The 22,049-nt window shown below is 39.4% G+C and overlaps 3 non-coding genes across 3 annotated transcripts; 1 reads left to right on the top strand and 2 right to left on the bottom strand.

Annotated features, from left to right (window-relative positions):
- The first annotated feature begins 2,469 nt into the window (after positions 1-2,469).
- Positions 2,470-2,577, top strand: LOC130937994 (small nucleolar RNA R71). Its single transcript, XR_009069180.1, has one exon. It is a non-coding gene; the product is annotated as a small nucleolar RNA R71 (small nucleolar RNA).
- A 13,057-nt stretch (positions 2,578-15,634) lies between these two features.
- On the bottom strand, positions 15,635-15,738 carry LOC130938449 (small nucleolar RNA R71). Its single transcript, XR_009069614.1, has one exon. It is a non-coding gene; the product is annotated as a small nucleolar RNA R71 (small nucleolar RNA).
- Positions 15,739-21,427: 5,689 nt separating this feature from the next.
- On the bottom strand, positions 21,428-21,535 carry LOC130938294 (small nucleolar RNA R71). Its single transcript, XR_009069465.1, has one exon. It is a non-coding gene; the product is annotated as a small nucleolar RNA R71 (small nucleolar RNA).
- Between the last annotated feature and the right edge of the window lie 514 nt (positions 21,536-22,049).

Below are 22,049 nucleotides of genomic sequence, written 5' to 3'. Positions count from 1 at the left end.
ATGTTTGCTCGTCCTTGAGCAAAAGAAGAAAGAAGGGAGTAGAAGAAGAAGAAAGGAAGAAGAGGGGGATGGTGGTGTTTAGGTTGTGTGAAGTTGAAGAGTTGAAGAAGGGTATTTATAGGAGAGAGGGGGGTAAAGGTTCGGCCATTATGGGTGGGTTTGGGAGGGAAAGTGGTTTGAATTTGAAGGGTGAGGTTGGTGGGGTTTTATGAAGGATGGATGTGAGTGGTGAAGAGAAAGATGGGATTTGATAGGTGAGGGGTTTTTTTGGGGAAGAGGTGTTGAGGTGATTGGTGAATGGGGGAAGAAGAGAGAGAGTGATGGTAGGGTCCTGTGGGGTCCACAGATCCTGTAGTGTCAAGGAAAAGTCATCCCTGCACCAAATGTTGCTCAAAATCACGTTTTGAGCCATTTCTGGCGTTAAACGCTGGGCTGGTGCCCATTCCTGGCGTTTAACGCCAGGTTCTTGCCCTTTACTGGCGTTTAACGCCAGTCTGGTGCCCCTTTCTGGCGTTAAACGCCCAGAATGGTGCCAGACTGGGCGTTAAACGCCCAACAGCTAGCATTACTGGCGTTTGAACGCCAATTTCTTCTCCTCCAGGGTGTGCTGTTTTTCTTCCTGTTTTTGCTTTTTTCATTGTTTTTGTGACTTCTTATGATCATCAACCTACAAAAAAGATAAAATAACAAAAGAAAATAATTAATTATAAAACATTGGGTTGCCTCCCAACAAGCGCTTCTTTAATGTCATTAGCTTGACAGAGGGCTCTCATGGAGCCTCAGAAATGTTCAGAACCGTGTTGAAACCTCCCAACACTAAACTTAGAGTTTGAATGTGGGGTTTCAACACCAAACTTAGAGTTTGGTTGTAGCCTCCCAACACCAAACTTAGAGTTTGACTGTGGGGGCTCTGTTTGGCTCTGTTTTGAGAGGAGCTCTTCATGCTTCCTCTCCATGATGACAGAGGGATATCCTTGGGCCTGAAACACCAAGGATTTTTTCATTCACTTGAATGATTAACTCTCCTCTGTCAACATCAATCACAGCCTTTGCTGTGGCTAGGAAGGGTCTGCCAAGGATGATGGATTCATCCATGCACTTCCCAGTCTCTAAGACTATGAAATCAGTAGGAATGTACTGGTCTTCAACTTTAACCAGAACATCCTCTACAAGTCCATGGGCTTGTTTTCTTGAGTTGTCTGCCATCTCTAATGAGATTCTTGCAGCTTGCACCTCTAAGATCCCTAATTTCTCCATTACAGAGAGGGGCATGAGGTTCACACTTGACCCTAAGTCACACAAGGCCTTCTTGAAGGTCATGGTGCCTATGGTACAAGGTATAGAAAACTTCCCAGGATCCTGCCTCTTTTGAGGCAGTTTCTGCCTAGACAAGTCATCCAGTTCTTTGGTGAGCAAGGGAGGTTCATCCTCCCAAGTCTCATTTCCAAATAACTTGTCATTTAGTTTCATGATTGCTCCAAGGTATTTAGCAACTTGCTCTTCAGTAACATACTCATCCTCTTCAGAGGAAGAATACTCATCAGAGCTCATGAATGGCAGAAGTAAGTCCAATGGAATCTCTATGGTCTCATTTTGAGCCTCAGATTCCCAAGGTTCCTCATTGAGGAACTCAGAGGAGAGTGGTGCACGCCCACTGGGGTCTTTCTCAGTGGCGTCTTCTTCCTCTCTTTCCTCTCCATATTCGGCCATGTTGATGGCCTTGCACTCTCCTTTTGGATTTTCTTCTGTATTACTTGGGAGAGTACTAGGAGGGAGTTCAGTAACTTTCTTGCTCAGCTGACCCACTTGTCCTTCCAAATTTCTGATGGAGGACCTTGTTTCATTCATGAAACTTTGAGTGGTCTTTATTAGATCAGAGACCATTGTTGCTAAGTCAGAAGTATTCTGCTTAGAGCTCTCTGTCTGTTGCTGAGAAGATGATGGAAAAGGCTTGCCATTGCTAAACCTGTTTCTTCCACCATTATTGTTATTGAAACCTTGTTGAGGTCTCTCTTGATTCTTCCATGAGAGATTTGGGTGATTTCTCCATGAAGAATTGTAGGTATTTCCATAGGGTTCTCCTAGGTAATTCACCTCTTCCATGGAAGGGTTCTCAGGATCATAAGCTTCTTCCTCAGATGAAGCTTCCTTAGTACTGCCAGGTGCATTTTGCATTCCAGACAGACTTTGAGAAATCAAATTGACTTGTTGAGTCAATATCTTGTTCTGAGCCAGTATGGCATTCAGAGTGTCAATCTCAAGAACTCCTTTCTTCTGACTAGTCCCATTGTTCACAGGATTTCTTTCAGAAGTATACATGAATTGGTTATTTGCAACCATTTCAATTAGTTCCTGAGCCTCTGTAGGCGTCTTCTTCAGATGAAGAGATCCTCCAGCAGAGCTATCCAAGGACATCTTAGATAGTTCAGAGAGACCATCATAGAAAATACCTATGATGCTCCACTCAGAAAGCATGTCTGAAGGACATCTTCTGATTAATTGTTTGTATCTTTCCCAAGCTTCATAGAGGGATTCTCCATCCTTCTGTCTGAAGGTTTGGACTTCGACTCTAAGCTTACTCCATCTTTGTGGTGGAAAGAACTTTGCCAAGAAGGCATTGACTAGCTTTTCCCAAGAGTCCAGGCTTTCTTTAGGTTGAGAATCCAACCATATTCTAGCTCTGTCTCTTACAGCAAAAGGGAATAGCATCAGTCTATAGACCTCAGGGTTAACCCCATTAGTCTTGACTGTGTCACAGATTTGCAAGAATTCAGCTAAAAACTGATGAGGATCTTCCATTGGAAGTCCATGGAACTTGCAATTCTGTTGCATTAGAGAAACTAATTGAGGCTTAAGCTCAAAGTTGTTTGCTCCAATGGCAGGGATAGAGATGCTTCTCCCATAGAAATCAGGAGTAGGTGCAGTAAAGTCACCCAGCACCTTCCTTGCATTGTTGGCATTGTTGTTGTTTTCGGCTGCCATGTGTTCTTCTTCCTTGAAGAATTCGGTCAGGTCCTCTAAAGAGAGTTGTGCTTTGGCTTCTCTTAGCTTTCTCTTCAAGGTCCTTTCGGGTTCAGGATCAGCTTCAACAAGAATGCCTTTGTCTCTGCTCCTGCTCATATGAAAAAGAAGAGAAAAAGAAAATGTGGAATCCTCTATGTCACAGTATAGAGATTCCTTGAAATGTCAGAGGAAAAGAGAAATAGAAAGAAGAAGGAGAAGAAGAATTCGAACTTTAATTAGATAAGGTTCGAATTGTGCATTTAGAAGGAGTGGTACTCCATAAATGGAAGGATGTGAGAAGGAGGGAAGAGGATTTTCGAAAATTCAATTAAAAGATTTTGAAAACATTTTGAAAATTTGATTGATAATTTTCGAAAATTGAAAGTGGAAGAGAAATCAAGTGATTTTGAAAAAGATTTTGAAATTAGAAACTAAAAAGATTTGATTGAAAACTAATTTGAAAAAGATATGATAAAAAAATGATTGAAAGGTTATTGTCTTAAAAAGATGTGATTGAGAAGATATGATTTGAAAACCATTTTAAAAGATATGTTTTGAAAATTATTTAAAAGATTTGATTTGGAAAATTAGTGACTTGCCTAACAAGAAAAGATATGATTCAAACATAAAACCTTCCTTAACAGAAAAGGCAAAAAATGTTCAATCAAATCATTAATTGTTAGTAAGTATCTTTGAAAGGAAAGAAATTAATTTTGAAAACATTTGAGTGAAAAGATTTGATTTGAAAAAGATTTGATTTTGAAAAACTTGAAAAAAATTGATTTGAAAACAAATCTTCCCCCTAGCACCATCCTGGCGTTAAACGCCCAGAATGGTATACATTCTGGCGTTTAACGCCCAAAATGCTACCTCTTTGGGCGTTAAACGCCCAACCAGGTGCCCTGGCTGGCGTTTAAACGCCAGTCTGCCTTCTTCACTGGGCATTTTTGAATGCTCAGCTTTTTCTGTATAACTCCTCTGCAGTGTGTTCTGAATCTTCAATCCCTTGTATCATTGACTTGAAAAGACACAAATTAAAAATATTTTTGGATTTTTAATAATTAAAATGCAACAAGAATCAAATAACAATGCATGCAAGACACCAAACTTAGCAGTTTGTATACTACTGACACTAATGAACTGAAAATGCATATGAGACACACAAAATACTCAAGTCAATAGAATTCAAAGATCAGAGCAAGTGAATCATCAAGAACATCTTGAAGATCACTAAGACATATGAATGCATGCAATTGACACCAAACTTAGGATGAGACACTAGACTCAAACAAGAAATATTTTTGAATTTTATGATTTTTTAATTTTTTAATTTTTTGTGTTTTTCGAAAATTAAGTAGAAAAAGAAGGTATCAAAATTCTTAATGAGAATTCCAGGAATAAGTGCAATGCTAGTCTAAGACTCCGGTCCAGGAATTAGACATGGCTTCACAGCCAGCCAAGCTTCCAAAGAAAGCTTCGGTCCAAAACACTAGACATGACCAAAGGTCAGCCAAGCCTTAGCAAATCACTGCTCCAAAAGCAAGATTGATACGAAATCAACAAGCTCTTGTGGTGATAAGTTGAAACCTCGGTCCAATCAGATTAGACATGGCTTCTCAGCCAGCCAGATTTCAACAAATCATCATGAAACTCTAGAATTCATCTTCAAGAATTTCGAAAAAAAAATACCTAATCTAAGCAACAAGATGAACCGTCAGTTGTCCAGCCTGAACAATCCCGGGCAATAACACCAAAAATTTGATGTTGTTGCCGGATCTTGGCACTGATGTTACCAAAGGCTTGCTCAAAACTAGAACAATCCCCGGCAACGCCGCCAAAAACTTGGTGCGCGAAATTGTGAACTATACTTTTTCACAACTCTCATAATCCCTGGTAATGGCTCCAAAAACTTGGTGCGCCCAATACCATGGCATTACACAACTTCGCACAACTAACCAGCAAGTGCACTGGGTCGTCCAAGTAATAAACCTTACGTGAGTAAGGGTCGATCCCACGGAGATTGTTAGTATTGAAGCAAGCTATGGTCATCTTGTAAATCTTAGTCAGGCAAACTCAGATATATATGGTGATGAACGAAAATAACATAAAAGATAAAGATAGTGATACTTATGTAATTCATTGGTAGGAACTTCAGATAAGCGCATGAAGATGCCTTCCCTTCCGTCTCTCTGCTTTCCTAATGTCTTCATCCAATCCTTTCTTACTCCTTTCCATGGCAAGCTCGTATAGGGTCTCACTGTTGTCAGCAGCTACCTCCCATCCTCGCAGTGAAAGCTAATGCACACACTCTGTCACAGTGCTGCCAATCACCGGTGTGGTTCCCTCCCCTACCGGAATAGAATAACTCTTTTGCGTCTGTCACTAACGCCCAGTAGGTTACAGGTTTGAAGCACGTCACAGTCATTCAATCATTGAATCCTACTCAGAATACCACAGACAAGGTTAGACCTTCCGGATTCTCTTGAATGCTGCCATCAGTTCTTGCCTATACCACGAAGACTCTGATCTCACGGAATGGTTGGCTCGTTTGTCAGGCAAGCACTCGGTTGTCAGGCGATCAACCATGCATCGTGCAATCAGGAATCCAAGAGATATTCACCAAGCCTCAAATGCTTGTAGAACAAGAGTGGTTGTCAGTCACTTTGTTCATGAGTGAGAATGGTGATGGGCGTCAATCATCACCTTCATCATGTTGAAGAACAAGTGATATCTTGGATAAAGAACAAGCGGAATTTGAATGAAAGAACAATAGTAATTGCATTAATACTCGAGGTACAGCAGAGCTCCACACCTTAATCTATGGTGTGTAGAAACTCCACCGTTGAAAATACATAAGCATAAGGTCTAGGCATGGCGAATGGCCAGCCTCCCAATGATCTAAGAACTAAAATGTCCAAAGATGATCTAGAGATCTAAAAGTGATCAAAAGATTTCTATACAATAGTAAAAGGTCCTACTTATAAGAAACTAGTAGCCTAGGGTGTACAGAAATGAGTAAATGACATAAAAATCCTCTTCCGGGCCCACTTGGTGTGTGCTTGGGCTGAGCAATGAAGCAATTTCGTGTAGAGACTCTTCTTGGAGTTAAACGCCAGCTTTGGTGCCAGTTTGGGCGTTTAACTCCCATTTGGGTGCCAGTTCCAGCGTTTAACGCTGGGATTCCTTGAGGTGACTTTGAACGCCGGTTTGGGCCATCAAATCTTGGGCAAAGTATGGACTATTATATATTGCTGGAAAGCCCAGGATGTCTACTTTCCAACGCCGTTGAGAGCGCGCCAATTGGGCTTCTGTAGCTCCAGAAAATCCGCTTCGAATGCAGGGAGGTCAGAATCCAACAGCATCTGCAGTCCTTTTTGGTCTCAGAATCAGATTTTTGCTCAGGTCCCTCAATTTCAGCCAGAAAATACCTGAAATCACAGAAAAACACACAAACTCATAGTAAAGTCCAGAAAAGTGAATTTTAATTAAAAACTAATAAAAATATACTAAAAACTAACTATATCATATCAAAAACATACTAAAAACAATGCCAAAAAGTATACAAATTATCCGCTCATCAATTTCGGAGGTAGGTTGTCGAACCATTTGATGGTTGTCTTGGTTAGAGTTGTTGGAAAGGCTTTGCAGCGGACTGCATCTGAGGCATCTGTGAGGTACATTCTACTTCTGAAGTTGCTGAGATGATGGTTGGGGTCCGAGGTGCCGTCACATAGAGTCATATCCGAAAGTTTAAAATCTTTTGGAATTTTGGTCTTCATAATTTCTCTGGTGAATGGGTCTTGATCTTTCTGAGAGCTATCTTCTGCGGATGATCGAGTAGCTTTAGTTTTAAGATTGGTTTCAAGTTTTACAAGCTTATCTTCTAGTTCTCTGCGCCGCCTTATTTCCCGGCGTAGATCTTCTTCCTTTTCACGTTGATGTTGGGCTTCTTTCTCGAGTTGCTCCAATCGATTTTGAAGTGCTTCTATTATTCCTGGATTTGATGAATTTTTGTCTCCATTGGTTTCTGGAGTATCTTTGAGTATTGTGTTCGCATTTTTATGCGGCGTTCTGTCTTCCAAACCTGAATCGTGGTCGTTGTCATGGTCATCTGCCATGTTAATGGGATGACTTCCAGGTTCCCCGGCAACGGCGCCAATGTTCCGAGGGTCACCTGAAACTGTAGGTCGATCTCGGACGAGATCTTTTGTGTTGGTCGGAGCCGACGTGTCCGACAGGTGTACAGCGGCCGGAGCTGGTGTGTCCGACTTGTTGGACTTGGTGATGGTGCTGATCCTTCGTCCCCGGAGGGTGGGGGGTACCTGCAAGGGACTCCAATGCTTAAGTTAGCAGGTATTAAGTAGAATCAGAGTATGAGTTATACCTGGGTGCTCCAGTGTATTTATAATGGTGAGATGTGGCCTTCTGTGGATAAGATAAGTTAGTTATCTTATCTTATCTTATCTTTTAAGTGAGGTCATCTTATCTTTAAGGGAACCGCCCTTCTCTCTGTAGGCTTGGGCTGCCTTAGGATTTGGGGCGTGTTCCTCTATTTGGGCCCTTTGTTTGGGCTTTCCTGTGACTTGGCCGAGCTCTTTGAGAAGAGGTCGGGTTGTCCTGACCTAAAAAGGTCGGTCGCTCTGTGCTCCGAACATCCCGGGTCGGACAGCTCGACCCAAGGTATGAATAGTAGGTATTCTAAATCTACTTAACTTACTCAAGTTCAATCCTAACCTAACACCAAACTATTTTTCCATCTCCTCCATCCCTCCATCATCCATAATGCAATAAAAACAAACAACCAAACAAGTTCACACACAAGAAATAAACAGATAGTACAAATAGCAAGTATAACAGGTAGCAAGTGATATATATCAATTAGGCAAACCCAGGAAATGTATAGCAATCAAAACAAACAAATGCATATGATGCATGCCTGTCCTATGGCTGATGGGGCCCATCTATCAGTTATCCAGCCAATCCGACAAGTCCAAAAATCTTAGACTGTCCCCCATCGTGCATCCCCAAGAGTCTATGCATAGAGTTCACATTCAATCATCATATAAATCACTCAATGGGGGCTATTCATACCTGGGAATTTATACGTGCCTGGTGCACGAAATTGTGATCATCAATGGTGCCATCAACATGGTACGCTCAATTGCAATCTCAACTCTTTATCACAACTTCGCACAACTAACCAGCAAGTGCACTGGGTCGTCCAAGTAATAAACCTTACGCGAGTAAGGGTCGATCCCACGGAGATTGTTGGTATGAAGCAAGCTATGGTCATCTTGTAAATCTCAGTCAGGCGGATTCAAATGGTTATGGAGGATAAATGATAAATAAAACATAAAGTAAAGATAGAGATACTTATGTAATTCATTGGTGAGAATTTCAGATAAGCGTATGGAGATGCGTTGTCCCTTCCGTCTCTCTCTGCTTTCCTACTGTCTTCATCCAATCCTTCTTACTCCTTTCCATGGCAAGCTGTATGTTGGGCATCACCGTTGTCAGTGGCTACAGTTCCGTCCTCTCAGTGAAAATGTTCAACGCGCTCTGTCACAGCACGACTAATCATCTGTCAGTTCTCAATCAGGTTGGAATAGAATCCATTGATTCTTTTGCGTCTATCACTAACGCCTAGCCTTCAGGAGTTTAAAGCTCGTCACAGTCATTCAATCCTTGAATCCTACTCAGAATACCACAGACAAGGTTTAGACCTTCCGGATTCTCTTAAATGCCGCCATCAATTCTAGCTTATACCACGAAGATTCTGATTAAGGAATCCAAGAGATAAACATTCAAGCCTTGTTTGCTTGTAGAACGGGAGTGGTTGTCAGGCACGCGTTCATAAGTGAGAATGATGATGAGCGTCACATAATCATCACATTCATCATGTTCTTGGGTGCGAATGAATATCTTAGAACAAGAACAAGTTGAATTGAATAGAAGAACAATAGTAATTGCATTGATACTCGAGGTACAGCAGAGCTCCACACTTTAATCTATGGTGTGTAGAAACTCCACCGTTGAGAATACATAAGAACAAGGTCTAGGCATGGCCGTGAGGACAGCCCCATGATCTAAGATAGCATAAGACTACTCAAAGATAGCTACCCAGATGAGAATACAATAGTAAAAGGTCCTATTTGTAGAGAACTAGTAGCCTAGGATTTACAGAAATGAGTAAATGACATAAAAATCCACTTCCGGGCCCACTTGGTGTGTGCTTGGGTTGAGCATTGAAGCTTTCATGTGTAGAGACTTTTCTTGGAGTTAAACGCCAGCTTTTGTGCCAGTTTGGGCGTTTAACTCCCATTCTTGTGCCAGTTCCAGCGTTTAACGCGGGCAGTTTTAGCTGATTTGAAACGCCAGTTTGGGCCATCAAATCTCGGGCAAAGTATGGACTATTATACATTGCTGGAAAGCCCAGGATGTCTACTTTCCAACGCAGTTGAGAGCGCGTCAATTGGGCTTCTGTAGCTCCAGAAAATCCACTTCGAGTGCAGGGAGGTCAGAATCCAACAGCATCTGTAGTCCTTTTCAGCCTCTGAATCAGATTTTTGCTCAGGTCCCTCAATTTCTGCCAGAAAATACATGAAATCACAGAAAAACACACAAACTCATAGTAAAGTCCAGAAAAGTGAATTTTAACTAAAAACTAATAAAAATATAATAAAAACTAACTAAAACATACTAAAAACAATGCCAAAAAGCGTATAAATTATCCACTCATCAGTGCCCGGTCACCCTTACGACGTAGAGTCAACAGAGTATCGAGATTCAACCTGGAACACGTGGTGGCGAGCCACGGTTTTTACCCAGGGAAACTCGTTTCTCAGATATCATTATTCATAAACCATGGCAATTTCATTATCAATATATCATTACTTATTAAGCCTTAGCGTTAAACTTTGCTAACATACTTATTTCCTTCATAAACGCCACCATTTACAACTTTATTCACCCTCAAGATATCTTATTTTCCTAGCTTCTTTTATCCACTGGACCTAAAACTATACTTTAAACCTTAAAGGAAGAAAATGGAGGTTCAGAAGTTGAAAAATTAGTTTAAAACAGTCAAAATCGGATTTTGCAGCAGGCAGCATCCACGCGTAAGCGTAGGCCACGTGCACGCGTGCAGCGTGCATTGAGTCACGCGTACGCGTGAATATGCACCCACGCGTACGCATGCTTCTCGCGCATGCGTCACCAAAATTTCACACCACGTGTACGCGTGAGCCACGTGGACGCCTGGATGGGCGTTTTTTCAAAAATAGGCAAAATGCCCGAAAAGCATACTGCAACCAGTTTTTGCAATTCCTGCAACACAGCTTAACACACCAAATTTGCAACGTCCATAACTTTCTGCACAAAATTCCATTTTTCACGAAATTTGTATCAATCAATAGCTCTTAAAACCATCTTTTATTTGCAACAAATCACAACTTAATCCAACATTTGAGGAGAAAATTATGGACCTTCAAAATTCACCTAAAATTCACTTTTTACCAAAACACTTCCAAATCCCATTTTCACCACATTCATAAATCCTTACCTTTAAATCGTACATATTTCTAACATTACCATTCGCAACTCACCAACAACCATTTCAAGCTACCATTGACCAATCCAATGAGCCATATCCACAACTTTACATTAACATATATCATATATACATATATGAGCAACCCTTCACATAAACCATTCCATTAATGCATTTATCAATCCTTCACACTCATAATTTCATTAGCACATTTATTAACTCTTCATACATTAATCCATCAACTCATACAACAATCTTCTTTTTTTTTAACAAACACCAACCATGATCCATCAAAAATAAATACAAGAGCATACCATTAATAACTTCCACACCTCATAATTCCAATACATATCCACCAACAAATCTATTCCAATAATATTACAAGACTAATCATTAAATACAATAACCAATTTAACTTATCCTATGGTTCCTCTAACCTAAGTTTTCACAATACTGTAAATATTAAATGTGTGAAACTTAAACCATACTTTGATCGATCAATTAGTTTCACCCAAGGCAGCCTCACAACACAAAACACAGCCCCTCCAAGCTCAATTAAAACAGCCACAAACCAAGCTTTGATCACCATCAAGCCTCCAAATATTCTCAATTCAATTCCTAAGCATATATACCCACTTAATCTACACCTAATACATATACATGTTTCAATTCAGTTTTTCGATTATAAATACAAGATTGAGCTAGGGTTAGGGTATACTTACCATACCCTTATGCTCAATAGCTTGAGCCCATAAGTCCCGGGAGCTAAATTGAGCCTAAAACACAAAATTGAACAAGATTTAACTATAAGATTTTAATTTCACCAAAAAAGGGGGTAGAAATTCTGACTCAAAAGTGAAGCTTACCAGTGAAATTGATCCGATAGAAAGGTAGAGCTCGACTCGCTGGACGCGTGGCCGCAAACAGTGCGGCGATTAGAGCTCAAACGAGGAAGATACGGTGGTTTGAAGATTGGATGAGGGTTAGGGATCTCCTCCTCTTTCCCTTTCTATTCGCTGCGTGGTGTATGAAGTGAGGAAGAAGAAGCTGATGATTCTTTTATATTATAGGTCCGGTTGGACCCACGAGCTCGGTTTGGGTCCCAGTTCAACCAATTCGGCCCTACCGATCCGATTTTGGGTCAGATTTTCAAAATTGATATCAAAATTTTAGTTTCGACGAGCTCTAATCTATTTTAATATTAGTTTTGCATTTTTAGCTTTCCTAAATAAAATGCAATTTATTAACTAATTAGTTACTGATGAGCGGATAATTTATACGCTTTTTGGCATTGTTTTTAGGTAGTTTTTAGTAAGTTCAAGCTACTTTTAGGGATGTTTTCATTAGTTTTTATGTTAAATTCACATTTCTGGACTTTACTATGAGTTTGTGTGTTTTTCTGTAATTTCAGGTGATTTCTGGCTGAAATTGAGGGACTTGAGCAAAACTCTGAAAAAGGCTGACAAAAGGACTGCTGATGCTGTTGGAATCTGACCTCCCTGCACTCGAAATGGATTTTCTGGAGCTACAGAACTCCAAATGGCGGGCTCTCAACGGCGTTAGAAAGTAGACATCCAAAGCTTTCCAGAAATATATAATAGTCCATACTTTATTCGGAAATTGACGACGTAAATTGGCGTTGAACGCCAAGTACATGCTATTGTCTGGAGTTAAACGCCAGAAAAATGTCATGATCCGGAGTTGAACGCCCAAAATACGTCATAACTCGGAGTTCAACTCCAAGAGAAGCCTCAGCTCGTGGATTGATCAAGCTCAGCCCAAGCATACACCAAGTGGGCCCCGGAAGTGGATTTATGCATCAATTCTTACTCATGTAAACCCTAGGAGCTAGTTTATTATAAATAGAACATTTAACTATTGTATTAGACATCTTTTGACAGTTTAATCTTTTGACTGTTTAGCCTTTGATTATTCGGTCTCTTGATCACTCAGGGGGCTGGCCATTCGGCCATGCCTGAACCTTTTACTTATGTATTTTCAACGGTGGAGTTTCTGCACACCATAGATTAAGGGTGTGGAGCTCTGCTGTACCTCAAGTTTCAATACAATTACTATTACTTTTTATTCAATTCTCTCTTATTCTTATTCCAAGATATTCATTCGCACCCAAGAACATGATGAATGTGATGATTATGTGACGCTCATCATCATTCTCACCTATGAACGCGCGTGATTGACAACCACCTCCGTTCTACATGCAACCGAGCTTGAATGTGTATCTCTTAGATTCCCCAACAGAATCTTCGTGGTATAAGCTAGATAGATGGCGGCATTCATGAGGATCCGGAAAGTCTAACCTTGTCTGTGGTATTCCGAGTAGGATTCCGGTATTGAATGACTGTGACGTGCTTCAGACTCGCAAGTGCTGGGCGTTAGTGACAAACGCAAAAGAATCAAGGGATTCTATTCCAGCAGGAGCGGGAACCAACCAGTGATTAGGCATGCTGTGACAGAGCGCGTGAGCGTAGTTTTCACTGCGAGGATGGGATGTAGCCTTCGGCCAGTGTGATGCCTCCAGACGATTAGCCATGCGAGTGACAGCGCAGAGGACCATTTTCCAGAGAGGATACAAAGTAGCCATCGTCGAACGGTGAACCCCTATACACAGCTTGCCATGGAAAGGAGTAAGAAGGATTGAGTTGAAGCAATAGGAAAGTAGGCGTTCTTGAGCCATACAGTATCTCCATTCGCTTATCTGAAATTCCCACCAATGAATCTGCATAAGTATTCTATCCCTTTTATTATTTCTATTTTATTATTAATTTTTGAAACCATAAACCAATTTAATCTGCCTAACTGAGATTTACAAGGTGACCATAGCTTGCTTCATACCAACAATCTCTGTGGGATCGACCCTTACTCGCGTAAGGTTTATTACTTGGACGACCCAGTACACTTGCTGGTTAGTTGAACGGAGTTGTGAATTCAAATAGAGCCAATTATTAAATTTTATACAAGTACAAAGAGCATGGATCACAATTTTGTCCACCAAGTTTTTGGCGCCGTTGCCGGGGATTGTTCGAGTATGGACAACTGACGGTTCATCTTGTTGCTCAGATTAGGTAATTTTCTTTTCAAAAATCTTTTTCAAAATTTTTCTTTTCTTTTTCGTTTTTCTAAAATATATTTTCGAAAAAATTTAATAAAAATCCAAAAAAATAATAAAATCATAAAAACCAAAAATATTTTGTGTTTCTTGTTTGAGTATTAAGTCAATTTTTAAGTTTGGTGTCAATTGCATGTTTTAAAAATTTTTCTTGCAATTTTCGAAAATTCCATGCATTCATAGTGTTCTTCATGATCTTCAAGTTGTTCTTGGTAAGCCTTCTTGTTTGATCTTGATGTTTTCTTGTTTTGTGTCTTTTCTTGTTTTTCATGTGCATCTTTGCATTCATATTTTCCAAGCATTAAAAATTTTTAAGTTTGGTATCTTGCATGTTTTCTTTGCATCAAAAATTTTTTTAAAATTATGTTCTTGATGTTCATCATGATCTTCAAGGTGTTCTTGGTGTTCATCTTGACATTCATAGTATTCCTGCATGCATTCATTGTTTTGATCTAAAAATTTCATGCATTGAGTAATTTTGTTGTTTTTCTCTCTCATAATTAAAAATTCAAAAGTAAAAAAATATCTTTTCCTTATTTCCCTCCAAATTTTCGAAATTTTGGGTTGACTTGGTCAAAAATTTTTAAATTTAGTTGTTTCTTACAAGTCAAGTCAAAATTTCAATTTTAAAAATCCTATCTTTTCAAAATCTTTTTCAAAAATCATATCTTTTTCAATTTTTTTATTATTTTCGAAAATTTTTAAAAATTATTTTTCAAAAATCTTTTTCTTAGCTTTTATATCTAATTTTCGAAAATTAGCTAACAATTAATGTGATTGGATCAAAAATTTGAAGTTTGTTATTTTCTTGTTAAGAAAGGTTCAATCTTTAGATTCTAGAATCTTATCTTGTAGTTTCTTGTTAGTTAAGTCATTTTAAAAAATTAAATCTTTTTCTTAAAACTTTTATCTTATCTTTTTATCTTATCCTTTTTAAAATTTTATATTTTTCAAAATTTGATTTCAAAATATCTTATCTAACTCCTTTTCTTCTTATCTTTTTAAAATTTAATTTCAATATCTTTTTCAATCAACTAACTAACTTTTTGTTTGTTTCTTATCTTTTTCAAAACCACCTAACTATTTTTCCCTCTCTAATTTTCGAAAATATCTTACCCCTTTTTCAAAAATTCTTTTTTTTTAATTAATTAATTGTTTCAAATTTTAATTTTAATTTTAATTTTATCTTCAATTTTCGAAAATTACTAACCCTTTTTTTTTAAAATTATTTTCGAAATTCTCTTTCTCTTTTCTTCTTCTATTTAATTATTGTTTACTAACACTTCTCTTCACCTCTCTTCATCTAAAAATCCGAATTCTTCTTCATTCTTCTACTCCCTTCTTTTTCTTCTAACATAAAGGAATCTCTATACTGTGACATAGAGGATTCCTCTTTCTTTTCTTGTTTTCTTCTCTTTCATATGAGCAGGAACAGGGATAAAGGCACTCTTGTTGAAATTGATCTAGAACCTGAAAGGATTTTGAAGAGAAAATTAAGAGAAGCTAAATTACAGCAATCCAGAAACAACCTTTCAGAAATTTTTGAACAAGAGAAGGAGATGGCAGCCGAAAATAATAATAATGCAAGGAGAATGCTTGGTGACTTCACAAAGCCAACGTCCAAGTTTGATGGAAGAAGCATCTCCATTCCTGCCATTGGAGCCAACAACTTTGAGCTGAAACCTCAGCTAGTTGCCTTAATGCAACAAAACTGCAAGTTTTATGGACTTCCATCTGAAGATCCTTATCAGTTTTTAACTGAGTTCTTGCAGATCTGTGATACTGTAAAGACGAATGGAGTTGATCCTGAAGTCTACAGACTCATGCTTTTCCCTTTTGCTGTAAGAGACAGAGCTAGAATATGGTTGGATTCACAACCCAAGGATAGCCTGGACTCATGGGATAAGCTGGTCACTGCCTTCTTGGATAAATTCTTTCCTCCTCAAAAGCTGAGCAAGCTGAGAGTGGATGTTCAAACCTTTAAACAAAAAGATGGTGAATCCCTCTATGAAGCTTGGGAAAGATACAAGCAGCTGACCAAAAGATGTCCATCTGACATGTTTTCAGAAAGGACCATATTAGATATATTCTATTATGGTCTCTCTGAATTTTCGAAAATGTCATTGGACCATTCTGCAGGTGGATCTATTCACCTGAAGAAAACGCCTGAAGAGGCTCAAGAACTCATTGACATGGTTGCAAACAACCAATTCATGTACACTTCTGAGAGGAATTCCGTGAACAATGGGATACCTCAGAAAAAAGGAGTTCTTGAAATTGATACTCTGAATGCCATATTGGCTCAGAACAAAGTGTTGACTCAACAGGTCAACACGATCTCTCAAAATCTGAATGGATGGCAACATGCATCCAACAGTACTAGAGAGGCAGCTTCTGAAGAAGCTTATGATCCTGAGAACCCTGCCATGGCAGAGGTTAATTACATGGGTGAACCTTATGGAAACACTTATAACCCATCATGGAGAAATCATCCAAATTTCTCATGGAAGGATCAACAAAAGCCTCAACAAGGCTTTAACAATGGTGGACGCAACAGGCTGAACAATAGCAAGCCATATCCATCATCTTCTCAGCAACAGACAGAAAATTCTGAACAAAACGCCTCTAATTTAGCCAATGTAGTCTCTGATCTGTCAAAAGCCACTTTCAGTTTCATGAGTGAAACAAGATCCTCCATTAGAAATCTGGAGGCATAAGTGGGCCAGCTGAGTAAGAAAGTCATTGAAACTCCTCCCAGTATTCTCCCAAGCAATACAAAAGAAAATCCAAAAGGAGAGTGCAAGGCCATTGATATAATCAATGTGGCCGAATGCACAACGGAGGAGAAGGACGAAAATCCTAGTGAGAAAGACCTCCTGGGACGTCCCTCAAGCAAGAAGGAGTTTCCTATTAAGGATCCAAAGGAATCTGAGACTCATATAGAGACCATAGAGATTCCATTAAATCTCCTTCTGCCATTCATGAGCTCTGAAGACTATTCTTCCTCTGAAGAGGATGAAGATGTGACTGGAGAGCAAGTTGCTCAATATTTAGGAGCTATCATGAAGCTGAATGCCAAGTTATTTGGTAATGAGACTTGGGAAAGTGAATCTCCCTTGCTCATTAATGAACTGGATACTTGGATTCAGAAAATTCTACCTCAAAAGAAATAAGATCCTGGCAAGTTCTTAATACCTTGTACCATAGGCACCATGACCTTTGCAAAAGCTCTGTGTGATCTGGGGTTAGGGATAAATCTTATGCCACTCTCTGTAATGGAGAAGCTGGGGATCATTGAGGTACAACCTGCCTTGTTCTTATTACAATTGGCAGACAAGTCATTGAGACAAGCTTATGGAATAGTAGAGGACGTGTTAGTAAAGGTTGAAGGCCTTTACATCCCTGCTGATTTCATAATCTTAGACACTAGGAAGGAAGAGGACGATTGCATCATCCTTGGAAGACCTTTCCTAGCCACAGCAGAAGCTGTGATAGATGTCAACAGAGGTGAATTAGTCCTTCAATTGAATGGAGACTACCTTGTGTTTAAGGCACATGGTCATCCCTCTGTGACAAAAGAGAGTAAGCATGAAGAGCTTCTCTCAGTTCAGAGTCAAGAAGAGCCCACACAGTCAAACTCTAAGTTTGGTGTTGTGAGGCCACAACCAAACTCTAAGTTTGGTGTTAAGACCCCATAGCCAAACTCTAAGTTTGGTGTTGGCAACTATACAACATTGACCTGATCACCTTGTGGCTCCATGAGAGCCACTGTCAAGCTATTGACATTAAAGAAGCGCTGGTTGGGAGGTTGATGAGCGGATAATTTGTATGCTTTTTGGCATTGTTTTTAGTATATTTTTAGTATGATCTAGTTAGTTTTTAGTATATTTTTATTAGTTTTTAGTTAAAATTCACTTTTCTGGACTTTACTATGAGTTTGTGTGTTTTTCTGTGATTTCAGGTATTTTCTGGCTGAAATTGAGGGACCTGAGCAAAAATCTGATCCAGAGACTCAAAAGGACTGCAGATGCTGTTGGATTCTGACCTCCCTGCACTCGAAGTGGATTTTCTGGAGCTACAGAAGCCCAATTAGGGCGCTCTCAACGGCGTTGGAAAGTAGACATCCTGGGCTTTCCAGCAATATATAATAGTCCATACTTTGCCCAAGATTTGATGGCCCAAACCGGCGTTCAAAGTCACCTCAAGAAATTCCAGCGTTAAACGCCGGAACTGGCACCTAATTGGGAGTTAAACGCCCAAACTGGCACTAAAGCTGGCGTTTAACTCCAAGGAGAGTCTCTACACGAAATTGCTTCATTGCTCAGCCCAAGCACACACCAAGTGGGCCCGGAAGTGGATTTTTATGTCATTTACTCATCTATGTACTAGTTTTCTATAAGTATGACCTTTTACTATTGTATGGAGACATCAAGGACTTTTGGTAGCTATCTTTGTTTTATGCTATCTTAGACCTTTGGAGGCTGGCCATTCGGCCATGCCTAGACCTTATGCTTATGTATTTTCAACGGTGGAGTTTCTACACACCATAGATTAAGGTGTGGAGCTCTGCTGTACCTCGAGTATTAATGCAATTACTATTGTTCTTCCATTCAATTCCGCTTGTTCTTTGTCCAAGATATCACTTGTTCTTCAACATGATGAAGGTGATGATTGACGCCCATCACCATTCTCACCCATGAACAAGGTGACTGACAACCATTCTTGTTCTACAAGCATCTGAGGCTTAGTGAATATCTCTTGGATTCCTGATTGCACGATGCATGGTTGATCGCCTGACAACCGAGTGCTCGCCTGACAAACGAGCCAACCATTCCGTGAGATCAGAGTCTTCGTGGTATAGGCGAGAACTGATGGCAGCATTCAAGAGAATCCGGAAGGTCTAACCTTGTCTATGGTATTCTGAGTAGGATTCAATGATTGAATGACTGTGACGTGCTTCAAACCTGTAACCTACTGGGCGTTAGTGACAGACGCAAAAGAGTGATTCTATTCCGGTAGGGGAGGGAACCAAACCGGTGATTGGCAGTACTGTGACAGAGTGCGTGCATTAGCTTTCACTGCGCGGACGGGAGGTAGCTGCTGACAACAGTGAAACCCTACACGAGCTTGCCATGGAAAGGAGTAAGAAAGGATTGGATGAAGGCAGTAGGAAAGCAGAGAGACGGAAGGGAAGGCATCTTCATACGCTTGTCTGAAGCTCTTACACCAATGATATACATAAGTATCACTATCTTTATCTTCTATGTTATTTTCGTTCATCATCATATACATTTGAGTTTGCCTGACTAAGATTTACAAGATGACCATAGCTTGCTTCAATGCTAACAATCTCCGTGGGATCGACCCTTACTCACGTAAGGTATTACTTGGACGACCCAGTGCACTTGCTGGTTAGTTGTGCGAAGTTGTGTAATGCCATGGAATTGAACCACCAAGTTTTTGGAGTTCATCACCAGGGATTATGAGAGTTGTGAAAAGTATTGTTCACAATTTCGCGCACCAAGTTTTTGGCGCCGTTGCCGGGGATTGTTCAAGTTTTGAGCAAGCTTTTGGTAACAATGCCTGGGATTGTTCTAGTTTGGACAACTAACGGTTCATCTTGTTGCTTAGATTAGGTATTTATTTTTTTCGAAATTCTTGAAGATGAATTCTAGAGTTTCATGATGATTTGTTGAAATCTGGCTGGCTGAGAAGCCATGTCTAATCTGATTGGACCGAGGTTTCAACTTATCACCACAGGAGCGTGTTGATTCTCATCAATTTTGCTCTTGGAGCAGTGATCTGCTAAGATTTGGCTGACCTTTGGTCATGTCTAGTGTTTTGGACCGAAGCTTTCCTTGAAAGCTTGGCTGGCTGTGAAGCCATGTCTAATTCCTGGACCGGAGTCTTAGACTAGCATTGCACTGATTCCTGGAATTCTCATTGAGAATTTTGATACCTTTTCCCACTTAATTTTCGAAAAATACAAAAAAAATTTACAAAATCATAAAAACCAAAAATATTTGATGTTTCTTGCTTAAGTCTAGTGTCTCATCTTAAGTTTGGTGTCAATTGCATGCATTCATTCATGTGTCTTAAGGATCCTCAAGTAATTCTTGATGATTTTTGTGTTCTAATCTTTGAATTCTATTGACTTGAAGTATTTTGTGTGTCTCATATGCATTCTCATATTGTTAGTGTCAGTAATACACAAACTGCTAAGTTTGGTGTCTTGCATGCATTGTTAATTGATTCCTTTTGCATTTTGATTATTAAAAATCCAAAAATATTTTTTTATTTGTGTCTTTTCAAGTCAATGATACAAAGAATTGAAGATTCAGAACATACTGCAGAGGAATTATACAGAAAAAGCTGAGCATTCAAAAATGCCCAGTGAAGAAGGCAGACTGGCGTTTAAACGCCAGCCAGGGTACCTGGTTGGGCGTTTAACGCCCAAAGAGGTAGCATTTTGGGCGTTAAACGCCAGAATGTATACCATTCTGGGCGTTTAACGCCAGGATGGTGCTAGGGGGAAGATTTTGTTTTCAAACCAATTTTTTTCAAGTTTTCAAAGTTTTTCAAAACCAAATCTTTTTCAAATCATATCTTTTCAATCAAATGTTTTCAAAATCAATTTCTTTCCTTTTTCAAAGATACTTACTAACAATTAATGATTTGATTGAACATTTTTTGCCTTTTCTATTAAGAAAGGTTTTATGTTTGAATCATATCTTTTCTTGTTAGGCAAGTCATTAATTTTTAAAATCATATCTTTTAAAATTGTTTTCAAATCATATCTTCTCAATCACATCTTTTTAAAACCATAACTTTTCAATTAAATCTTTTTAACCTCATCTTTTTCAAAATAGTTTTCAATCAAATCTTTTTAATTTCTAATTTCAAAATCTTTTTCAAAAATCACTTGATTTCTTTTTCACTTTTAATTTTCGAAAATTATCAATCAAATTTTCAAAATGTTTTCAAAATCTTTTAAATGAATTTTCGAAAATTCTCTTCCCTCCTTCCCACATCCTTCTATTTAGGGAGTACCACTCCTTCTAAATGCACAATTCGAACCTTATCTAATTAAAGTTCGAATTCTTCTTCTCCTTCTTCTTTCTATTTCTCTTTTCCTCTGACATTCCAAGGAATCTCTATACTGTGACATAGAGGATTCCACATTTTCTTTTTCTCTTCTCTTTCATATGAGCAGGAGCAGAGACAAAGGCATTCTTGTTGAAGCTGACCCTGAACCTGAGAGGACCCTGAAGAGAAAGCTAAGAGAAGCCAAAGCACAACTCTCTTTAGAGGACCTGACCGAATTCTTCAAGGAAGAAGAACACATGGCAGCCGAAAACAACAACAATGCCAACAATGCAAGGAAGGTGCTGGGTGACTTCACTGCACCTACTCCTGATTTCTATGGGAGAAGCATCTCTATCCCTGCCATTGGAGCAAACAACTTTGAGCTTAAGCCTCAATTAGTTTCTCTAATGCAACAGAATTGCAAGTTCCATGGACTTCCAATGGAAGATCCTCATCAGTTTTTAGCTGAATTCTTGCAAATCTGTGACACAGTCAAGACTAATGGGGTTAACCCCGAGGTCTACAGACTGATGCTATTCCCTTTTGCTGTAAGAGACAGAGCTAGAATATGGTTGGATTCTCAACCTAAAGAAAGCCTGGACTCTTGGGAAAAGCTAGTCAATGCCTTCTTGGCAAAGTTCTTTCCACCACAAAGATGGAGTAAGCTTAGAGTGGAAGTCCAAACCTTCAGACAGAAGGATGGAGAATCCCTCTATGAAGCTTGGGAAAGATACAAACAATTAATCAGAAGATGTCCTTCAGACATGCTTTCTGAATGGAGCATCATAGGTATTTTCTATGATGGTCTCTCTGAACTATCCAAGATGTCTTTGGATAGCTCTGCTGGAGGATCTCTTCATCTGAAGAAGACGCCTGCAGAGGCTCAAGAATTGATTGAAATGGTTGCAAATAACCAATTCATGTACACTTCTGAAAGAAATCCTGTGAACAATGGGACTAGTCAGAAGAAAGGAGTTCTTGAGATTGACACTCTGAATGCCATATTGGCTCAGAACAAGATATTGACTCAACAAGTCAATTTGATTTCTCAAAGTCTGTCTGGAATGCAAAATGCACCAAGCAGTACTAAGGAAGCTTCATCTGAGGAAGAAGCCTATGATCCTGAGAACCCTTCAATGGAAGAGGTGAATTACCTAGGAGAACCCTATGGAAACACCTATAATTCTTCATGGAGAAATCACCCAAATCTCTCATGGAAGAATCAAGAGAGGCCTCAACAAGGTTTCAATAACAATAATGGTGGAAGAAACAGGTTTAGCAATG

The sequence above is a fragment of the Arachis stenosperma genome, chromosome 6 (genome assembly GCF_014773155.1).
Source record: "Arachis stenosperma cultivar V10309 chromosome 6, arast.V10309.gnm1.PFL2, whole genome shotgun sequence".
Taxonomy (NCBI): domain Eukaryota; kingdom Viridiplantae; phylum Streptophyta; class Magnoliopsida; order Fabales; family Fabaceae; genus Arachis; species Arachis stenosperma.
The sequence above is the reverse complement of the archived record's forward strand: the minus strand, read 5'-3'. Positions and strand labels throughout refer to the sequence as shown.